We start from the raw sequence: 20545 nt of genomic DNA on the forward strand, positions 1-20545 counted from the left end.
CAGCCCCAAATAATGACCCGGAGACTTAGTAATTATGAAAGCTTGGCCTTTAGCTTAGGCTTGTTCCCAACTAGCTCTTTTTGTTTGTTTTGTTTTTGGTTTTTTGAGACAGGCTATCTCTGTGTAGCTTTGTGCCTTTTCCTGTAACTCAATCTGTAGCCCAGCCTGGCCTCGAACTCAGAGATCCATCTGCCTCTGCCTCCTGAGTGCTGGGATAAAGGCATGAGCCACCACTGCATGGCCCAACTAGCTCTTATAACTCAAATTAACCCTTGTCTATTAATCTACATTCTGCCACATGGATTTTTACCTTTCTTCCACTCTGTATGTCCAAGTCCCTCTGTGTCCCGCTGCCATCTCTCTCATGCCTAGATGTACCCCAAGTTCCACTCTCTGCCCTGAAGTCCTGCCTGTTCTCTCCTGCCTCGCTATTGGCCACTCAACTATTACTTATTCATTTTTAATAAACATATTAAACCAATCACAGTGACACATCTTCGCACAGTGTAAACAAATACTTCACAATACTTGTCAGATTGTGAAGTCCACTCCCCCCAATGGGATGAAAAGAAGCCATCACCTACATCAGGGATAAAAGACAAGAGCCATCTTGCTACAGAAAGTCATGACTCCTAAATCTCCAGAGAGGTGTCGTTAGGACGGCAACTGAGTTGGAAATGAGGAACAGGGGACTTTGGTTTATGTTGACACATTTTTGTCCTTCATAAACTTATGTGCAAATTCCCTGGTTCAAAGACAGGGGGACTTAGGGTGATATGGGGGAAACACTCCTTTTTGCCATCTAGCATGGGGATAAAAGCAAGAGGATGACACAGAAATTCATGTGAGCTGGATTATCAGGGATCATCTCAGCCAGCTCCTTCCTTTTATACTAAAAACAATAGTAAGATGGGAAGGGAAAAAAACTATTGGTCAAATGTTAGGGTAAGAGTGGACATAAGTGTAGCATCTACTTTTCAATCTACTCGCCCTCTACCCCAGTGCAGAGCTGATGCACACAAATGTACCTATTGGAAATAGGTCTAAAACCAACAAGCAATAGGGTTTTTACTGGTTCTCCATAAGAATGCTAACTATTTAGTAAACATGAACATATAAGAGCTGCACTCATGGCAGGGATGAGCAGAGTATGGAAAGCAGCCTCTAGAAATTCAAGGAACTATAGTGAACATTGTGAAAAATAATTATGCTAAGTGTTAAATAAACATTGGCTAACTGCTTACATGGGAATTCAAAGATAAATCATATCATTTTCATTCCCAGGCACTTTGGTCCCATGTGTAGAGTCTCACACCATTAACCTACAGAAAGAGTAGGAGGATCGTAGACCTTGGGTTTGTTGGTCAATCTACTTCAGAGACTAATGACCTTGAACAAGTGACAAGATGCTTTGAGCCTTGGTATCATTATCATGGTGAGGTGATAATATCTGCCTCACTGGGCTATAGAGAGAATAAAAGGATTTAATGTGAGCACAGAAACCCAGTAAATGTTTAGAAGTCTATACAAATGTTAATTGGGGCTATTGTCTTCTCCCTTGACACTGAACTTGGCCTTCCTAATAAAGCTCCAAGAGAAAAGGCAGAGCTGACCCTCAGCTGCACACACACACACAAATCCTCTTTCAGGTAAAACACATGAATTATCTGAAATCAAGAATAGGAGCAGGTACCTTTCAAGGGCACTCAACTTTGAAGGGCTCCTTTTGTTCTTCTTGTGTTTCCCACTGTCGTTTCATAGTTTCATTTAGCTTTTTCTCTCCACACATCCTCTTGGACCAATTCTCTCTGCTTTCCCTGTTATCCATCTCAAGGAAAAATATGCAATAGAAGTGCAGATTAGCTCACATCCTCAGCCACTAAGAAACTCCTCTAAGATGTTCTGATGTCCATATTATGGCTGAGCAACTTCTGGCACTATGAGGGCTAATAACGTCTATATCAGTGGTTCTCAACCTATGGGTTGCGACCCCTTCTGGGGTGTTACATTTCAGCTATCCTGCATACCATTATAGTTCATGACAGTAGCAAAATTACAGGTATAAAGTAGCAATGAAATAATTTTATGGTTGGGGGTCACTGCAGCACAAGGGACTGTATTAAAGGTTGCAGCATTATGAAGGTTGAAAACAACTGATCTATACCAGCCCCCAACACACACACACACACACACACACACACACACACACACACACACACACATCTCAAGAAACAGCACATAAAATGGAGCAGAAATAATGTATGAACCCACTGAAAGTGGTTAGTGATGTGAAATGTAGACTGTAAGGGATGTCCACTGCACTCTTGAACTCATGGAAGCTGTGATTGCCTGCATGGAATCTGGCTTCCCAACATTCTGTTATGGGGAAAGGAAGCATGTTGTTGGTTTTTTACTCTTTTAGGGGACCATCCACCCAGCTTCCAGATGAATCATACACAGAGGTTTAGTCTTAATTATGAATGCCTGGCCTTAGCTTGGCTTAATTCTAGCCAGCTTTACTTAACTTTAAGTTAGCCCATTTACCTTTTTGCCTTTGGGCTTTTCCTGTTCTCTTAATTCTGTAATTCTTACTCTTATTCTGTGGCTTGCTGTGTAGCTGGGTGGCTGGCCCCTGGAGTCCTCCTCCTCCTTCTCTGGCTAGTCTTCTTCACTCCTCCATCTCTTTTCTTCTTCCTGCCCAGATTTCTCCTTCTATCCTCTCTGCCTGCCAGCCCCACCCATCCTTTTTCCTGCCTCGCTTGGCCACTCAGCTCTTTATTAGACCATCAGGTGTTTTAAAAAGGCACAGTAACACAGTTCACAGAGTTAAACAAATGCAACATAAACAAAAGTAACACTCCTAAAAATAATATTCTACTACAGAGGCATTTATGAGTTCCCACCTCTCCTTGACTATTTACCACACTTAATGGCTGGTGGGGAAGGGAGAGACATTTTCCTCAGTGGTATAACCACAGTAAGGTGCCAACACTCCTGTAAATGACCCTTGTCTTACTTTCTTTTCTGTTGCTATAACGAAACACCACAGAAAATGAAATTTAGGTGAGAAAAGGTTCATAGTCCCAGGTTACTGTTATTAGAGTTGTTAGGATGAGTGACTGAGCCCCAGTAGTGCTGACGACCTGGGCTCAGCCACTCACCCATCCTCACTATGCCAACTAAATGGATAAGGAGTAGTGAAAAGCCGAGGAAGGGACTTGCAGTGTGTCCACACTGGGAAGAGGAACAAAGACATCCAATGACCCTGTCCTCCCACATCCATAGGATATTGACAGGAAGTTTAGGTTTCAATAGAGGTCAAGAGGTATGTATAAGAGAGTAGTCCTTGTAAGGGTATGACCTCACCTATCATGGACCTATCTCTGTTTTGGCTCCAGTCTCTCCTGAAAGTTGGACTAATAAGTTGTGATGACCATGTGTCATTTTTTTTCCTGGATGACAAGTTCCACTGGCTGGACCAGCGTTCAGCCTATTCTTTCTCCCAATGTGAGATTTATGAAGAAACCAATTCTCTGGGGTTCATGGTTTCAGTAGCCCGGCAGACGAGGAGAGACTGTTTTCTCTAGAACATTATCTAGAACTGTACCTCTGGGACAGTTGCAGTCTTTCTCATCTTCCCAGCACTGTCCTGCTGGTCCTGAGGCTTTACATTCAGAACTACCGGTCTGGTCTTCTGCGCAAGTTCCTGATTTTTACATGTATACTGATTAAGAAAAGCATAATATATAACAATCTTGGGGCCTCTGAAACACACTTAAAAGATAGAATGAACATTATATTTTGACTTATGAAGCTGAAGAAAGGGTATAAAAACTCATCACTCCAGATCAAGTTCACCACTTGACATAAAATAAGAAAATACCTTTGTGAACAGCACAGCCATGGAATCCCAGTGCTGTGTGAACATTAGTGTTGATTCTTTACTCAAATTATATATGTATATTTATATTTATAAAATATATATTATAAATGTGGTGATATATAATCATTGTAATCTCTGATTAGATTACTGGGTGAAGTATAAAAAAAGACAATACCTAGATTCTGCCCACAAAGCTAGTAAAGTAGGCATTGTGGCCTTTATATGATAAGGAATACATCATTTAAATAGCAAGATGGGGCAAATACAAATGGACAAAAAATTATAACTAATGGGCTGGTACAGTGTCTATAATTCTGGCATTTGGGAGACTGTGAGGGAGGATTATGAATTTGAAGCCAGCTTGAACTACAAAGCAAGGGTCTGTCAAAAGAAGGAAATAAACAAGAATTATGACTTGGCATATAACTTGGTTGTAAAGTGGCTTGGCTAGCATGCATAATGCCGTGGACTACACCGTCAGAATAACCCACCCAAACTCAAAACAAAAAGAATTAAAATAAGTCCACATGGGTATAGCTTTGGACTTCTAGGATTAGACAATTAATGACTTGTCTTCAGTCTCAGCTGTGCTTTCTTACCTTGTGGGACCTCCCTCATGGGACCTCCCTCATGGGACCTCCCCAGGTGAGTGCTGGAGGCACTGAAGGAAATGCTACACACAAAATTCATTCTTAGCCTGGTGTCTGGACTACCATAATGACATATGCATGGTCTATAATCATGAGTACAAGGGGCCGTGAAGTTGGCTCAGCAGGTCAGAACACTTGATGACGTTGAGGACCCAAATTTGGTTCCCAGCACCCACATGGTAGTTCCCAACTATCCAAACTCTAGCTCCAGGGATCAAACACCCTTTTCTGACTCTGCAGGCAGAGGCATACTCATGGTGCATATACATGTATGCAGGTAAAACATACATACACATAAAAATGAAGCTAAACAATAAGGCCCGACAGCAATGATGACATCAATAGTAATAACAGAAATGATGTAATGAAATGGCACAAGACTGTGGCATGTGGTAATTGGTAAATGAGCTGGGGAAATGCTTCTTAAGGTGGGGTACATCACAGCTGGAATGACAGCTTCAGGGGGGCTGCTAGACAATCAGGAGTACATATATGTGTGCACATGCACTACACATGCACATATATTCACAACACACACATGTACATACATGCATGCACATGCAAAACACACACACACACACACACACACACACACTGCATCATATCTTCGCTTCAGCCATTGCCCCAGGCCATCTGCCTGTACAGTGAAATTGGGAAGCATGGTGCTAGCCATGACCAAAAGAGAAGTGGCCATCATGTCCTGGAAGTCAACAAAAGCTACTGGTTAGGACAATGGTTTTACCAGATTGTAGCCATAGCAACACCTCGAACGTTAGTGAGGACCCCAAGATACAAGTTTGTTTTGTTTGTTTCTCATTAGAAGAGATCTGGATCCTGATGCCTGCTCCAGCATCCATCACTTATGGTCCATTGTACAAGCACAAGGGAAACCAGGCTGCTCACAGATGCCTTTGCAGAGAGCTGTGTATTGTTTAGGAAGACCTGCATACTCTGGGAACCAGTATCTCTCAAACGACCAGCATTTCCAGACAACTGCTGTTACAAAAAGCAGGACAACAGGGAAAGATCCACTGGAAGGAGACTAATGGGTTCTAATGTAACCATGAATGCACACTAATGCCTCTCAGCACACCAGGCACTTTTCAGAGACTGAGACAGCCACTCTCCTGGTGTGCAGCTGAAGGGCCTCTTATGTACTTTCTATTTTCTCGCATGGAATAGTAAAAAGAAACATGCTTAATGTAGACATTCATAAAATTAATAACTTCTCTCTTTCATCCAAAACTTAAGTGCAGACACGTGATGGCTTTGCCACAGGAGAGCAGACACTCGTGGCGTGGCTTGGGGTCACAGCCTTGATTTACAACAGGTACCAGCACTATGAACACAGGGAAAGCAAATATGATCTTGGTTCTATTGTGAAAGTAGTTTTGCCCTCTTGTGTGTTTGTGGATGGATCTCAAGTATTCTAAAATTCTTCAGAGCATGCTAGAAAAACCCTGGAACCGAACACTGGAAGCAAGTCTCTGACAGCAACACACATCTTCATCCCCCACCAACTCTCAAGCCCTGTAACACTCTCACAGGACTGTCTGACTCTTCTACCAGATTGCTCAGGACAGTCCAGGTTCCTAGCTGCTCTTGGGACAGTGCTCTTGGAGACCAGAGCAGGGAGTCTCCCCCTCCTGCAAAACTCAATGGCTTGGGACCTGCAGAACTCTCATTTCCCTACAATAGGCTTTGGAAGGGACGCTTGGCTGCCTGAGCCATTAAAGAAAAGAGCTCACAAGAGGGCTTTGAGCTAACATGCCTAACACACATTAGTGTTCCATTCCAAATGCCGCTCCTCTGCTCCGTCTTCTAACTGACTTGCATTTTTACCCCCATTTTCAGAAGTGTGTAAAAAGTATTCCTTTTTAGATTATAAAATGAAGGCCTCTAACTTGAGTGTATGGTACAGTTACCAAAATTGAAATCAAAATGACACATCTGTGTCAAGGAGAATTAAAACCTGGAAATGAGCCAACTGGGTGGCAGAATCTACCTCGGAGCCCTCGGGAGTGCTTCATGCTCACACTTGCACACGCTTCTGCTCCTCTGCATGCTTGCAGGGGCTTTGGCTGGCATTATCGCAGCACATGGCCCTCTGGAAGCTTCTCCACAGCATTATCATTACCCTAAGGACACACAAACCTGGTCCTAGGCTCTTCAGGAAGGTTTGCACAAAAGAAAAGACAACTTTTCTTCCCCTTTCAATATAGTCATCATCTGATCCTGATTTTAGTGACTGCAGTCCGGCAAAGCCGTGAAAGGAGTGTTTCCTCTACGCCTGATTAGGAACCTGGAGACTTAGTATTGGATAAGGTGCTTGCTAGTGTTTAATGAGCGGTTTCTCATCACATTAATCACAGAGTTCTTTGCTTCTAGTTTACTGATTTCGGAAGAATCTGGAATGAAATTGAAACTCCCTCAATGAATGTTTTGTTGATCTACCAATAGCACACACCCACAGAGCTTCTGGTGTCTCGTTGCCTGGGTGCTCTAGGATAAGTCTGATTTGACGGAGTAAGCTGTCCCCCAAAACAGCTCCATCCTGCTGATTAATTTGATCAGCACCTTTCATTCCTTTTGAGTCCTTTGGGGCCATTTAAGGGGTACAGCCACTGTCTACTATTAAACATCTGAAATGACTTCTCAAGCACCCACTGCCATCTCCCCTAGAAGTGATCCCTTCATCACAGTTGTTTGTTGGCTTTTTTTTTTTTGTATGTTTGTTTGCTTCTGCAGTGCCCATGTTAGGACCCAGAATGCTCCAGGCTCTGAGCTACAACTCAGTCTGTGATGACTGTTTATAATTATCACCCTGGCCCAACCTAGAATCACAATCAAGAACAGAGTCTCAGTGAGGGACTTTCTACATTAGGTTGACCCCTTGTCTTAAGTATATTGATGTGGGAAGACCCAGTTCACGGTGGGCGGCACCATTCCCTAGGCAGGGCGTGCATGAGAATGGAGAATTCAAGCTGCGTGCAATCAAGCAAGCAGGTGAGCATGTGTTCATTTTTCTCTGCTCTTGACTGTGGGTGGGATGGGACTAGCTGTTTGAAATTCCTGCCTTGACTTCTCCACAATGATGGGCCAAGCTGGAATTGTGAGCTGAGATATAGCTCTATTTCCCTAAGGTGCTTTTGGTTGGGGCATATCATCACAACAGCCAGGGTGAAACTATGACACGGCACACCTTTCCTGGGCTGTTAAAAATTTCTTTTATAATTTTGCTTTACTCCAATTTTCTTCACACTCATCAAGCATTAAAATTTAATGTGTACATACGATATGTCTTGGTCATATTTATACCTCCCTCTCTCCCTCTAGTTACCCCCATCCACTAACATATCTCCCATCTCACTCTCAACTCCATGTCTTTATTTCACTCTTCTCTCATGTATTACATCCATACTGTAGTTCCGTTCCTCCTGGTACCCATCCCCCAGCCTCCCCTCTCCCCCAGACCCACTCCTCCTTTATTTCCCTTAAAAAAAAAAAAAAAAAAAAAAAAAGAGCAGGCCTCCCAGTGATATCAACCAAACAAGTCATAACAAGTTACAGTAAGACTGGGCACAAACCCTCATATCAAGGCTGGTTGAGGCAACCCAGTAGGAGGAAAAGGGTCCCAAGAGCAGGCAAAAGAGTCAGAGACACCCCCACTTCTACTGTTAGGAGTCCCACAAGAACACCCAGCTACACGACCATATTGTATATGCAGAGGACCTAGCTCAGACCCATACAGGGTCCATGATTGTCACTTCAGTCTCTGAGTCCTCAGTATCCCTTCTTAGTTGATGCTGTGGGCTGTGTTCTCATGGTGTATTTGACCCCTATGGCTCCTACACTCCTTCCTCACCCTTTTCTTTGTGGAGTTCCCTTGGCTCTGCCCAGTGTTTGGCTCTGGGTCTCTGCATCTGTTCCCATCAGTTACTGGATGATACTTCTCTGATGACAATTGAGATAGGCATCTATCTATGAATTTAGCAGAATATCATTAGTAATCATTTCATTGAACTTTTTCCCAGTCATGTTTTGTTCTATCCTAGGTCTCTGGGCTGTCCAACCTTTGGCTCCTGGCCATCTAGGCAATGTCAAGCATGGGCTCCTTCTTGTGGCATGGGAGTCAAGTTGGACCAGCCATTGGTGGGCCACTCCCACAAGTTCAGTGCCACCATTGCCCCAGCATGTCTTGGAGGCAGGACAGATTGTAGATTGAAGGTTGTATAGCTAGGTTGGTGTCCTAGACCCATTGCTGGAAGCCTTGCCTAGTTACAGAAGATGGCTGGTTCAGGCTCCATATCCCCCATTACTAGGAGTCTTTGCTAGGGTCACTCTTATAGGTTCCACGGAGTTTCCACTGCATTAGATTTCTACATTGCCCCCCCAATGCCCCTCAATTACAGTTATTTCTCCCAGTACTCTCCCCCTCTATCCCCTCAACCTGATCACTCATGTTCCTATCCCCAACTGCCCCCAGTCTACCCACAAAGTCTATTCTATTTCTCATTCCCAGGGAGATCCTTTGAGCCCTCCTTGTTACTTAGCCTATCTGGGTCTGTGGATGGTAGCATGGTTATCCTTTACTTAACAACTAATGTCTACTTATAAGTGAGTTCATACCATGTTTGTCTTTCTGGGTCTGGGCTGCCTTACTCAGGATTAACTTTTCTAGCTCCTTCCATTTGCCTGCAAATTTCATGATGTCATTGTTTGAACAGGTGAATAGTACTCCATTTTGTAAATGTACCACATTTTTTATCCATTATTTAGTTGAGGGACATCTAGGTTGTGTATTCTAGCTATTATGAAGAAGGCTGCTATGAACATAGTTTGTGCAAGTGTCCTTGTGTTAAAAAAAAAAAAGAACCCTTTGGATATATGCCCAAGAGTGGTATATCTGGGTCTTGAAGTAGATTGAGTCCCAATTTTCTGAGGATCCACCACATTGATTTTCATCTTGGCTATTCAAGTTTGCACTACTGCCAGCAATGGAAAAGTGTTCCCCTTACTCCATATCCTCTCCAAAATGAGGTGTCACTTATGTTTTTTATATTAAGTATTGATGAGTGTAGGATAGAATCTCAAAGTAGTTTAAGGATGTTGAACATTTCTTTAAGTGTTTCTCAGGCATTTGAGATTCCTCTGTTGAGAATTCGCTATTTAGATCCTTACCTCATTTTTAACTGGACTATTTGGTTTGTTGATGTTGCTTGAGTTCTTTATATATTTTGGATATTAGCCCTCTGTCAGATGTGGAGCTGGTAAAAAAAAAAAAAAAAAAAAAAAAAAAAAAAAAAAAAAAAAAAAAAAAAAATTCGTATTCTGAGAGCTGCTGTTTCATCCAATTGACAGTGTTCTTTGCTTTACAGAAGCTTTTCAGTTTCATGAGGTTCCATTTATTAATTGTTGATCTTTTTAAAAATAATTCTTTTAGGTCCTATTAGTGCTGCCCATGTGTACATGTATGAATATTTAATTTTTCCAACATCATATTTTTATTTGGGAGTTTCACATAATGCACCCCAATCACATACACTATCTAGTCTTTCCCCAGGTCCACCCCACACCCTTGTGACCTCTCCCCATCAAAAAAAGAAAAGAAAAGAAAAATACCAAGTCCAATATTTGTGTTGCTCATATACTCACTAGGATATAATCAAACTCCCAGTGGCCAGCCCCTTAAAGAAAACTGAGCCCTTCCCTGCCCCAAATCTTAAATATAATCAAATTTCATTAGGAACTATTAGTACAGAAATTATGAAAATATGTATAAATGTAAAACTGTATGCAACTGTATATATGTGTGTGTGTGTGTGTGTGTGTGTGTGTGTGTGTGTGTAAATGCTATCTATGTAAATCTGTTTTAATTGTTCTATATTTGTAGATTTGAATTTTTCTTAATTGGACAGGGCTTACCAGTTTTACTTGCTAAGTGCATCTACTTTTGATTGATTTAGAATTTTTCTCTGATTCCATCTTTTTGATTCCTTTTCCCTCTGAGGACAGTAGCTAACCATTGAAGATTAAACAGGGATGTAGGGTGAGGGACTCTGAAAAATCAGCCTGCAAGAGGCAGCTGCAACCTCCAGGCTCCAGATATCCAGCCGGGGAGTCAGAGCCTGGGGAGTGGGATCATACAGATAACAGGTCCAGCTAGAGTTGAATGCAGTCCCTGGTGGGCAATGAGACTTACTCCTGGTTTAGGTTCATCCCTGAATGAATAAGCTCTTTCTAAAAGGGACAACAAACAGCTGGGACATGTCTGGATGAAGACAGGGCAAACACGAGTATCTGTGAGACCAGAGCCTCCTGTCTTCATCAGGGCTTCAGTTACTGCAACAAAACACCATGACCAAGAGCAAGTTCAGGAGGAAAGGATTTATTTGGCTTATACTTCCACATCATAGCCCATCACTGAAGGAAGCCAAGGCAGGAACTCAAAAAGGGCAGGAACCTGGAGGCAGGAGCCGTTGCAGAGGCCATGGAGGGGCACTGCTTACTGGCTTGCTCCTCATGGCTTGTTCACCCTGCTTCCTTATAGAACCCAGGACCACCAGCCCAGGAATGGCACTGCACACAGTGACCTGGACCCTCCCCCATCAATTACTAATTAAGAAAATGCTCTACAGGCTTGCCTACAGCCTGATCTTATGGAGGTATTTTCTCAAGTGAGGTTCCCTCCTTTCTGATGACTTTCGCTTATACCAAGTTGACATAAAACTATCCACAACACGAGCCAAGACCTGGGATGGAGACATAATCTCTACATAAAGATTGGCAGCAGATCCTATCAAAACCATCATCTGTGCATGCATAACTCCTGGGGCATCCACACGGACAAGATGGGGGGTGCCTTGGGAGTCACTGCACTGGGACCCTCAGTGGGACTCCAGGCAGTGAGGCACCTGAAGACAGGGAAGACTGATCCAAAGTAGAGATCTAGGCATGGAAACAGGGTCAACGTGATGAGGGCAGGAAGGAGGCCATGAATCAGAAGGTGTACAAGAGCCCTAGGATTCCCCTAGCAGCACAGTCCTGCAACACACACGAGTTTGACTTTAGTTGCAGGGATAATCATCTATGCATTGGTCTAAGCCCAGAAAGGTGTCCCGTTAGTAAACCTGGGCTAAAAGACACTGAGAAATTACAGTTGAAGGGGAATGCAATGAGCCAAAGGGTCATGAGCCAGATTCTCTTCCTGTCTTCTTATTCTCCCTCCCTCCTTCCCCTCCCCTCTTCCCTCCCTCCTCCCCTCCCTCTCTCCTTCCTTTCCTCCATTGATTCCTTCCTTCCCTTGCCCATCCTTTTCCTCTGCCCTTGCCATCAGATAGAGCTGATGCCCAGTTCTAAGTTGGCTGTCAATGCAAAGGAAATGATCAAGCCCTGGTTAGCCTTCACTGGGATGGAATGCCTAATCATGTGCATAATTACTACAGGGCAAGGATATAGGCAGAAATGCATATGGGGACATGAACCTGCTTTCTGAACGGTGGATTGTAGCAGGAATCTTAAAAGTTCTTATTAATAAAATCAAACCTGAAGCCAAGTATTGGGGTGAATGCTGGAAGATCAGAGAAGCAGAACAAACCACAGCCAGCTCACCTTGCCAGTTCCTCAGCTGATCCTGTTTCCTCAGACTGGAAGCCTCTCAGTCCTCATCCAGAATGGGTCTCAGCTGAACTGTTGCTCAGAGCCTAAACGCTTAACCAGGCCAAAAGCTTCTAGTTTCTGGTCTTCACGCCTTATATATCTTTCTGTTTTCTGCCATCACTTTCTGGGATTAAAAGCTCACTTCTTGGGATTAAAGGCGTGTGTCGCCATGCCTGGCTGTTTCCAATGTGGCCTTCCAGAGGGATTTCTGCCTCTGGAATGTTAGGATTAAAGGTGTGTGCTACCACTGCCTATCCTCTGTTTAATATTGTGGCTGTCCTGTTCTCTGACCCCAAGTTTATTAGCGTGCATAATATTTCGGGGAACACAATACCACCACAGTGGGTCTGCTTCCAGGAGGACATGAGAGACATTGCCCACACTAGCAGCACTGCACCAGCATCACATTCTGTTGTAGGGCAGGGTGCGAAGTTGAGACGGATGAGGTCTTTGCCTTCGCCACCTGTAATGGCAGAGCAGCTGGCTATGCAGCTACGGATGAGCCTGGTACTCCACGTCCTGGTGTTGAGCGGCTCACCCAGGTATTGAGGGAAACTCACCAGAACATGCTCTCTACATCTTACAGGCACTGCGGGAGGGAAATCTGGGATGGACAGCATGAGGGCAGGGAAGTTGCTGAACTTAATCTGCGTCAGTGAGTTCAGAAGGAATATGAATAGATGTGACAGTGTTTCCCATTAAGGCAGGCCCCTTGTCAAGTGAAGCAACCCTCAAGAGTTGGCTGCACACACTCTTGTGGAGAGTCAGCTGCCTGCATGGTCACGTGGCACTCAGCGATTCAGCAAACTAGCTCCAGTTAAACTTTAAAAGAAGGAAAAAGCACCATGAGCATTAAACATTACTGTTTCTCTGAGGCAAATGTTCCTATTGTTTTTTTTTTTTCCCATCCCATGACCTTGGGATGACACATGGCTGAGCTCCTGTTGTAGAAGAGCTTCAGAATTGATGTCACCCTCTCACTCCAGGCCTTTAGGAAGATTGGATGAGCATGTGAAGTTCCCCAATACTGACCCCAATGTGGCTTAGGGGAAACAAGAGAAAATCTGAAATTGACCATCACTGACCCCACACAAAGCATAGTGCCTTGTGCCGTAGTTACTGGAAGATGATTTTGGCTCACTGGAGGGTAACACTTATGTGAATGCACCCAAAACTGTGCCTGGATTATTTCATGGAGCCAGAATCTGTATCCCTTTCATCTTCCCTATTCAAAGCTACTGTATCCCGAAGGCACAGCATTCTCCCGATGTGGACTCAGCATGTGAATGTATATCTGGTTTCAGGATGACATATGTTGTACTCTATAGTATGTTAATTTCTGAGTGTGTTTAATTTAGTCAGTTGGGAAAATGAGAGGACACAGCTCAAGGTGATGTATTCACTCAAAAATATCTATTAATTGTCTATTTGTATGACATATCATTACAGGCCTGGAAGCCATGGTGGTAGAGGAGATAAGCATGGGTTGCCTAAATGCTCAGGATACTCTGGCCACATGTGACAGAGAGCACAGATGAAAGCCACTCAAGTCATCAATACCACATAGCAACCTCAGAAACCAAAGAAGTCCTCGGGAATTCATCACCATCCATTGAGGCCACCTGGGACTCGGTTTCTCTTCCATCTCTACTCTGCCTTCCACAGCATTAGCCTTGTGCTGAGGCTGGTTGTTGTCCAAGCCATAAGATGGCCACCAGGATCATCTGCTTTCTCCTTCCTAGGTAGAAGCCTTCCATTCTGAGGGCCCAGTCAGTCCCCCCTTTGTGTTCCATTAGTTCTGAGTCCCACACATTCCTGGATTTTTTTTTTTTAATGTAGACGGCACCTCACTAATGGACTTAGTCCAGGACCACACACCATTTGTTAAACTTTGAACATGCTCAGCCAAGGTGGGAACCTATGTTGAAGACAAGGAAGACAGGAACACAGATGTGAAACCTAGAGTAGACAGAAGGAGATGGGGGTATGGTATGGGAAAGACAGGAATACCATCATGTCTTTCTGGTTCTCATGAACTTGTAGTCAGATCTGGCAACTTGAGAAAGCAGGCTCTAAAAAAAATTAAAATGCATTTTTGTCTGCTTTTTTTGAGAAAAACAAATGTGTATCCAGGAAGAATGTGTGGGACTTCCCATCTCACTGTGCTGTCACTTACCACAGTGAACAGCTAGTCTATTCAGTAAGTGCTAGTCACAGCAGGACAAAGAGAAAAGTGAGAAATTAGTGTCACCTTGCTTATAAACCAGCAGCACAATGCATAAAATATGCTATTCACTTACAGAATGACAAATGGTGAAATGATGCATGAGGCAGGAGGCTGGTCCACAGAGTAGGCGGGCATCGATTTTTATAGGGGTCTGGGTCATACATTTTGATGCGCCTAAGCATCACCCAAGATGAAGTTGTTGAGCACAGTCGTTCTGACTCAGGGCTCAAGATGGTGCTCAAAGTTCTAATTCTGGCACCACAGAAAGCTTGTTTAAGAAGAATTTTGTTGAAGAAGCTTCATGGAAAAGTCAACGAAAGTCACGGAAGTAGTTTTATGGGGAATGGCAGTCATTTTTAGGAGTTCACAAGGAGTGTGTCAATCTTGATGACTTTTTATCATTCACTCCAGCTTGCCCACCAGTATCATGTTGCCCTGTCTAGGAGAGATCTATGCAATGAAACTGAAGGGACAGGTCTGGTGAGGGTACTTTTTAGATAGGATGAAGTAGAGGCGTGTTGGAAATAATTAACTCATTGTGATGAGCCCCCTATGAGATATGAGGATAGCATACAAGGCGTAAAAAGAAATTGCTGTTCAAAAGCCCTTTCATAATTACCAGATTGTACAGAAAAAGTTGACAATATTATTCTTTCATCAAAAGAAAGTGTGAGTGGATAAGAAAGTCAAGACCACAGAGACCTCTCGTGTGGAAAGACACCCCATTCTTCCTGCGTGAATATGAATAAGACATGGGGAGCTGTGGGTCCATCACCTTCTTCCTCCTCAGGATCTGCATGACCTTGGATGAAATCCCATCTCTTTTTCACAGCAACTTTCTCATTGGCAAGCTGAAGGGGTAAAACTAGAAAAGTCTCCTGTGTCCTTTGTTCCTGTTGCAGAACATCGCTGTGCACACCGCGAGGAAAACTGTATATAAATTTACTCTTTGAACTGTCAGATTATAAGTATGGCTAAAAACAGAATGCATATGTATTCCATGTCAGAGTAATGGCACTGGCTGCTTCCTAATTATCTACTCAACCAGTGTAATCCAACAGCCATGGCGAAATTTATGTCGAGAACAGCGCATGCATTGGGCTGATCAGGCTGTAGTAAATTAAAATTTACAGATGCCCTTTATATTAATTTAAAGGCATCCCTCTGACACTTGCAACAGAAATGTTACCAGCATATGAATGAGGCCATTAACACAACAAAAGTTGTGTTACATAATGTCAAAGTGCTGTGCTGTGCGTCTGACCTTGTAAACACTGCACTTGTATCTGAGCAGAAATTCATGGTTATTGCGTCTGGCTCTAGGCCAGATCCAAAGACAGAGTGGGAGGCCAGAATACATCTCTTCCTTCTCTTTCATGAGGACTACAGGCAGCCACTCCTGGCATAGGTGAGCTACACCCCACTAGAGACCATCCATTGGTCCTTTAAAGGTCATCCTTCCACTTCAGAATGATTGTTATTTTTGAAATAAAAGCTAACAAGGAATTCACAAGATGAGAATTCCCTGAAGTACATTTCAAATAATGTTCTATCTTGAACTGAACATATACCAAAATATTCAGAGATTTTTTTTTAATCACATAACAATAAGGCTACCATTTAACCCCTATGAGATGGCGAAACTTGTGCTAGCAACATTACTGAAATTCTTTCTTAGTTTTATAATTAACCTGAAAAATTGCTCTCACATCCTACACAGCTGAAGTTTGAGAAGTTATTTGTTAAACGTCAACCCAAAAGCCTGTGCCTTTACCCATTTCACTGAGACAGGTATGTCAACAGGCTGCAGAAACAGACATTGCTGTGCCCTGTTTAACAGCCCGGAGCTCACCAGAATTGCTGGCTGTATGTGAGGGCTCTATAGCCTTCCATATCTAGGCTATGTTTTCTCCTCTTCAACTTGACATGATAACAGTCAGGGGTCGATACTGTTGGACTGTGATTACCAGAGTGATCACACAGACATTTTCAAATGAAGAGTCCAAGTTTTTCCAAGGAACTTTTTAAAATAGTTGATGCTTCTGGATAATGGATGCATTATAATGCCAGCCAAACCATTTAAGATTGATATAATACTTTTACATTGTAACATCTATGAAATTATTCCATATAAAACTCTATTGCTTACCCTGAATTTGAAATGTTCTAAGCAACTTTGATTGAAATAAGTAGGCTCATAACTCATTGAGAAGCTATGTATAAGTGCCAGGAGAGGAAGCATGGATTATACAGACCTGCAGGGCCCCTGCTACAACCTCAGGGTCTAGGTTTCTAAATACATGAACTTTCAAAAATAAGTCTATGGTAAATTCCTTGCATAAATAAATAAACAAACAAATTGGCATGTTGCTCAGTGGCAGCACATTTGTCTAGCATGTGAAAGGCTGTGTGTGTGTGTGTGTTTGTGTGTGTGTGTGTGTGTGTGTGTGTGTGTACATACATGCATGCATATATGTGTGCCTGAATTAAGAACATACTTTTGCAGCAGAAACTTGGATGACTGAGGATGAGTGCTACTGTCAAGTCTGTTGAGGTCATTGGGTAATACAGGATGCACATACATGTCCTGGGTTGCAGAGGACCAACCTGTGTGGCCAATAGGGTATTGCAGAAATGAGAGCTGCCCTTTCTATCTAGCTCCCATGACTGGGTGACTTGGACGACTGAGCTATAAGAGACTTATGCATAGAAACTGCCAAGCCTCTCTCGTCCCTGTTTTCTTTTGAGTCCGTCCTTTCTTGCTTCCATCTTGGGATTCTATTTCAGTAACCCAGTTCACTGACTCAGCGGTGAGAACATTTGTTCCGGAGATGGCAGGAGGAAAAGAGGAGACGAGAGATGGACGGCAAAGGCCAGGTTATATATAAAAGGGCATGTGCCTATATAAGCTACATTCATTTCTCAAACCTGGCGTCTCCAACAGATAACTGTCTTAGGAACTTTCTCAGTGTGAATCTGTCCCACAGAAGTCTTGGTTGCTTTTGAGAAATATTCAACCCATTACACTTCTATCTCTGTCCAAATATTTGGATGTGGGGAATCATGAGAGCTGTGCCTGCAGAACGGACGTAGGTGAAGGAGAGAGGAGTTTGCAGAGAGCTGCTGAGTCAGGGTCCCAGTAGACAAGCTTTAGGGTATTCATCAGACGCTATTTTTTTCACAGTGAAAACATGCTGCTTTAGATCTTTCGTAGAGCTCTGTTATGTACTAAAGGAATTTAATAGGTGGGAGTGGATTTTCATGCTTCAAATGATTAATAAGGAAACTGAAACTTTCCTGGCCTGCCTTCTTCTGAGACCAGTTTATCATGGCAGTGTTAAAGATCATGGTGGTCTGAAAGATAATACTGTTCCAGTGAATAAATGTGGATGGGAAACTCCCCCGCTCCACCATTTCTGAATATTGAGAGGAAGGCATCTGGGAGGATAGTCTATGTGGCTGGCAGCTTTCTAGGCTGTACACACAGCCTTTAAAAGTCTTAGACGTCCTTGTGAAGGCGACTTTCCAAAGTCAGAGACTAGAAAACTAAGAAGCAAGACCATCCACAGATGGGTCTGTAATGGCCAGAGATCTACGGAGTTCTTGGGAAAATCCCCGTCCGTTCAGTGTAGCGACTGCATCTTCTCTGCTGGGTAAGAAGTTCATTCACACAAGCCCCTTTCATTTCATTATTCATGCAACACAAATTAAATGGCTTAGCTGTTTCAATAGAGATTAATTACATTAGGCAGAAAGCACATTTCCAGTTCAGGCCATGCTTTCTACTTCATTTAATTCATTATCCCATGTGCAATCCAGTGGCATCCTGAAGATAACAGCTAATTTCAATCACATGTGTCTTCTTCAGCCCCATTTCTTCCAGACCCCTCTAAGAAAATAATTACCTAGAACAAAAGAAAGAGGGTATCCTTAGGATGAGAAGGGTTTTTTTTTCCTACCAGTTTTCCTTCCCTTATGCATCGTTATGTTTGCTTATTGTTTGAATGTCCTCTGATGTGACAAGCGGAAGCATCCTGGCCGCATCCAAAAGCTGTCATTTCTGCTCTTGGCAGCAGCAAACACCTGGAGAAGGCACAGAATGATGGGAGGAAGGGCCAATTGGGGCCACCACATATACAGTTGGAGGCCATTGCTGACAAGAAATTGGCCAGGTTGTCTGTCCTGATTAATGCCAGAAAAACTGAAGGGGAAACCCGTAGGACCCAAGGCAGGGGAGGAATTGAGTACAATTTGAACAACAAGGCTTATTTTTTATTGCTACACCTCCTTTGATAACAGAGTTATGAGTTTACAGTTCAGCAGAGAAGCCTGACTCACAGGCCAGAATGCTCAAGGTTAGACAAAGCACAACAATGTTATTTGTCTTCAGAAAAAATGTCTGAGGTGTGGGAACATCATACTCGAACAGTTATCCAGAAATTGAGGAAGACACTGGCATTCCCGTGTTCGTTCTTACAGTTATTGGCATTCTAAATTTCCTTCATGAGAAATAACAATATTGGATGTCCCCATGACAATGTCACAAATTCATTATGCCTTCACTTAACTTTAATTCAATCAAACACACCTCCTTTTTCTTTGCTTTGCTTTTTATTTATTTTTTTCTTGGTTTTTCGAGACAGGGTTTCTTTGTGTAGCCCAGGCTGTCTTAGAACTCACTCTGTAGACCAGACTGGCCTCAAACTCACAGAGATCTACTTGCCTCTGCTTTCCAAGTGCTCTGATTAAAGGTGTACACCACCACCACCTGGCCCCTTTTTATTTTTTAATATCCTAAGAAGCATGTGATTATGTATAGGGGTAACATGACTGGCAACAGAGCACTCGACCCAGGTAGGAAAAACAAGGAATCAACAAAGAATCCAAGCTATTACCATTAGAATTCCAAGGGATGGGGAGTTCCATCCGAACCAGGGTGGCCACGGTTCTGGTTGTGAAAGATGTCAAGTAGTGTCTCATAACTGCTCTAGTTGAATGTTAAATTTGTTGACAGTAGTCAGATACATTCAAACAATATAAGCCAGAGATTTGTTGGGATTCCTGATGCTCTTTTAATAAAGGACAATCTAGTGCCACCCAATTGTAATAGAGCTGTTCTAACTTCTTTTAGGGTTTTATTTAGTGCTCCTATTATTTGAGTTCTAAGGTTAGTGGCTTTATTAACAGCACAGGCCAGTTTTATAACCCACTGAAGGCTTACAACAAGACCAAGTATAGGCAGAAAAAAAAAAGCAGCTGTTGTAGCTGTGGTAGGGATAGGCATAAGATTTGAACGGTCATTACAGCCAGGTAGGAGCTCTCTCTGTTTCCATGCATAACATGATCGGGATGTCAAGCAACAGGGAAAGCAAGTGTTCAATGGCACGCAAACCAGAAAAACTGGCTCAAGGGGAAAGCAAAGTATGGCTCCTGTAGAAAAGGGACCGGCCTGCAGTTAAGCTTTTCCCGTGTTAAACAGTGCCAAAGTCTAACGTTTCTAGGAACATCTTTCTGAGAGCAGGCTGAGAAACAGTCCCTTTGTGTCACTGAGTCCTGAAGAGAAGGAATTTCTATTCAGGTTTTAAACAAGTCTTGGCCAGCTGGCCCCAGGAATGGGATATTAGGCACTCAGGTTCAAATATCGCTCTCAAAAATCCTGCAGTATATGGAGATGTAGTTCTGGAAGAGGGGATGGTTTGTTTGAAATTCCTGAGGACCTTATAGAGAACAGGTTCATATTTTCCATGTATTCCTCACTCAGGGAACTTGTCATCAACTCTGGATAAAGGAAGGTACTGGGGCTACAAAGAGGCACTGTTTGATATGCCCCAATTCCCTTCCTTGTGAACTAACTGAATCCGCTAGGCTAATGCAGAAGCACCAACTTGTAGGGATATAGAGGAATGGTTAGCAGAGAATGTCATCTTCTGAGTCATCGAGAGAGAGTCAAGGGACTGGGAACAGGAACATCCTAAGGCTCGAGGCTCCTTTATACCTCTTCATTTCCCTGCTGAAGAGGCTGTTGGTCCCATGGTTCCTCCTTGTACCAACAGGGAAGGAGTCCTTTACAATTACTAAATATTAAGGTGAAAAATCACAGAGAGAAATGGCTTTTATAGGTAATGT

This window comes from Peromyscus leucopus, chromosome 17 (genome assembly GCF_004664715.2).
Source record: "Peromyscus leucopus breed LL Stock chromosome 17, UCI_PerLeu_2.1, whole genome shotgun sequence".
Classification (NCBI taxonomy): Eukaryota; Metazoa; Chordata; class Mammalia; order Rodentia; family Cricetidae; genus Peromyscus; species Peromyscus leucopus.